This window comes from Gavialis gangeticus, unplaced genomic scaffold (assembly GCF_001723915.1).
Source record: "Gavialis gangeticus isolate Ggan-Ray unplaced genomic scaffold, GavGan_comp1, whole genome shotgun sequence".
Taxonomy (NCBI): Eukaryota; Metazoa; Chordata; order Crocodylia; family Gavialidae; genus Gavialis; species Gavialis gangeticus.
This window is the reverse complement of record NW_017729012.1, coordinates 7,690,026-7,693,930: the sequence shown is the minus strand read 5'-3', so window position 1 is coordinate 7,693,930 and position 3,905 is coordinate 7,690,026.

Here is a 3,905-nt window from a genome sequence, read left to right as displayed (position 1 = left end):
TGTACCTTGCTTGCTTTTTAAAGTAACATTTTTCCTATTTCCATGGATCTGGAATACCAGACTGTAAATATTTATGGTCAAACTCTTGGGTGGAGGATTCTGTTTCAAAGTCAAGGAAACTGCTTTAAACTGCTTTTAGGCTGCTTGCAGACATTTAAAAATAACCAAAACCAAAAAAAAGGTGGTTTAATTTAAACTCAGTGACTTCCCATGCCAAGCCCCACACATACCAAGAAGAGGCAGCACATTAGTTGGATTTGGATCTGGCTCACTTGACGTGTGCAAAGAGCGGGCTCTTTAGTGAGGCTTTTTTGGCACTTTTATGTAATAGCTGATTGAATCAGCATTGGCTAAAAGCACCAAAGAGCCCCGCTGAAGTACCTGATATACACAGATGCTGCAGAGCCAGGTCAAAGTAAAGTGCTGCTGCTTCCAGTGAAGTGCATTTTTTTTTTTGTTCTGTGTTGTTTTGTTTAACACCTGCAAGCAGCCTAGATTGTAGAGAGAGAGAGAGAGAGAGAGAGAGAGAGAGAGAGAGAGAGTGCGTGTGTGTGTGTGTGTGTGTGTGTGTGTGTGTGCGCGCGCACAGATTTAATTTTCATGCTTAAGAAGAACTGTAAAAGCTTAACGGTAAACAGGATTTGGCTCAGAGCAGTCTTATTGGGAATGATCATTGGACAAGCTTTTCACACATCCTGGGAAAATACCCCCCCTTCTTTAGTAAATATTTATTTCCTTGTACATCTTGGCTTCCTACAAAAATCAAAGAGAATTTGGGTTACATATGAAGGGTGAAATTAAGCTCTTTTCCTGAAAATACAGGCCAGTTCTGGAACTGAAATTTTTGTGCTTGCAGTGGATTTATGACCCTGATGGAAATTTTTTGTTTGTTTGTTTCGTTAATGTAATATCTCTCTTTAGGAAACTTGGTTGAAAGAGTTTGATCCTCTTGCTGTGCGCTTAACAGTTTCAATATTTTATGGACTTGAAGAGCTGCGTTCCAAGTCTAGCTTTTCCAAACCCCCTATTAGACAGATAACCAAAGGAACACTGATGAAAAAACATGAAGCCACTGAATTTGCTTTTCTGTTTGATGGTATGAAACGTCCATAATCTCATATTGTATTGTGCATTCTGTTTGTTACTTTACAATTCTAGCTGAAAAAAGGTTTCTATCAAAGCATGAACAGCTTATATTATTCATATATATGAAGCAGATTAAAAAATAAATAAAAGGAAAACATTTAAAGTGATTTGTGGTGCTCTCCAACAATCTTAGGTTGCCATTGGAATTGTAGCTGGAGCTACTACTCACTCACCTTATTCTAGAGGGGAAGCAGAGTAAGGTAGAATGGTCCTTGAATTCACCTGCAGCATGAAATCCCAACTACACCTGTTTCTTTTCAGTCAGACACATTGATGATGTTTAAAACAGCAGCATAAGATTGTGATAGGAATTCTATTACATTAATATGTTTTGTTTAGAATAAGCTAACTCCTAGGCTGCCATGCTTGCCTCGCATCCATAAACTGGTCCTTCAGTATCCTCTTTTTTCATAGATGGTCATATCTCTTTCCTAATACTTAACATTAAATATTTGTACAATATCAGGCATTATAATATGGATGCATATTTTTCCCACTGCACTTTTTCTTCTCTTCTGACATAATTTTTACGGCTAATTTGTTCTCAGAGGCCTTTTTGCCTTTCACCTCTCCTCTCTTAAAAGGCATTTCCTTCTATTCTAATATTGCGTTTTCCTCCTGGAAGTCTCTGTTGTTGTTGTTTTCCCCTGTTAATATTTTTTTTCTTTCCTTCATGGTACTTTACTCTGTATTCTTCCTTCCTTTAGGAAATTCTCCTTTCTTTTCCCCTAAAGTCTGCTTCTGTGCATGATTCCACTTTGGCACAGGATTGGCTTGGTGCTTATCTTATATCTAAGCCCTATTAAGATCATTCACCCTATTTCTAAGATGTTTTTCCCCCTTGTTCTTCCTAAACTTCAGTCTGTTAATTTGTTCTCTACATTCAAAAGTACCTTTTTTAACAAAAAAAAATTCCCTTTAATAAAAGGGAATTAATGACTGTGTGCAAGTGCACTAGGTGAGAGAGCTGCTGTCCAAAACATTAAAACCTCTTCCTACTTACAGGACCACGATTTTACAAGTAAAGGACAATGTTACTGTGTTTGATTTCAGAATTTCTTTAACTTAGATAAGAAACTTTTTTTTTGTTTTATTCTAAGACCTTTTATAGGCTTTAAAAGCTTCTGGATGAAAGTTTTATTCTTAATCTAATCATGTATTTAAAGCTATGAACCCCCCCACTGTTGGTATATACCTTAATCAAAAGACAGAGTCACCTTGCCTTTGGTTGCTTCAGGGAAAGGACTGAGTCTTTTTTTAAAGCATTTAATTCCAATTTTCATAAAGCTTAGCTATTGTAAGTAGGAACATTCATTTGTGAGGCTACAGGCCAAATAAGACCAGCCCAATTCCACAATCTGTACCAAGAGAGAAAAGTTTTTATTAAGTATGAAATGTCTCTCATTGCTTCTACTCAGTCTCCATGTAACAACGGTTTTCAGTTACAGATATATACCAAGGCTAGGGGGTCAAAAACCTATAGGGCCTATGGAGCCCTATCATTTGGCCCACTGTGCTACCTACGGGTCTTAGACTGGCCCCTCATGCTGCATGCAGCACCTACTGGCCCTTTGTTTTCATTTGTTGAAATGGGAGCAAGCCTCTCTCTCATTGCATAGCCTTGAACTTTGAATTTGGGGCAAAGGGAAGAAAGGCTTCATTGAAAACCAGACATTAATTGAACTGGGAAAACAGATTATTCTCCCAACTAGTTCCCAATGTAAACATTACATTAAATTAGTATTTAAATTAATTTAACAGATGATCTCTTTTACTTCCTAATATACTAGACAAGTCAATACGTGACTGCTGAGATTGACTAATAGCCTCAATAACATTGATTGGCTTAATTCAAAGTCAGAAGCTATTTTTGCAAGTATAGTACAAATCAATAGATATTTCTCTTTATATAATAAAGCGTAACCTCAAAATATTTTTAAGTTTCCAGCAATGGGAGTATCTTGGATGGGTAATTACATGAGTTGCTGAATGATGAGTAACTAGGATGAGTAACTGAAGATGCAAGGATTAAAAGACTTTTACCAGGGCACATGGTGCAAAACAATTTTTCTGTTGAAATCAATGGTAAATCTGCAAGTGGCTTTGGAAAGGAGTGAATGAAGTCTGTTGAATAGGATGCTACAGGGCCAGTTCTAATCACAATTAAGTTTGTCATTAACTTCAAAAGGAGTTTTGCTTAAGGAAAAAATGGTGAGTCTAGCAATATGAGTCTAGATAGTAATATGAGCCTAAAAAATAGGGTCAAGGTCTTTATTAAAATGAATAATGCATCTAGAAAGAATCTTCTGTGCAAAAGGAGTAAAAGAATTGAACTTAGATTGTCAGTAAGGGTCTCCAGGATCACTAGTATGAAGACTGATTTACTTTTCTAAACTACTTCAGTATAATCAATGAAACAAGGAACAAATTTGTCTAATAATTTCTAACTTTTTTATGTTAAGAATCATTTGCCTTTGATTCTCTGGATCCATCTGAGTTTGTAAATGTGACAGAAGCTAAACCCTATATGGTATTCAAGGTAGTTTACAAGTCGGAAGGAAAAGGTATGTAATCTGTTTTTCACATTTTATCAGAACCTGCAGCTACCGTTAAAGACATGGATGATGGCCCCAGACAGGCATTATATTTATTGCATAATTACTGGTATCATGCCACATGTGCAAGCAGTTTATCACATAAGGAAATGGCAACCCAGCCACAAAGAAGTTCATATTTATTTTTGCTTGAATTTGCATATG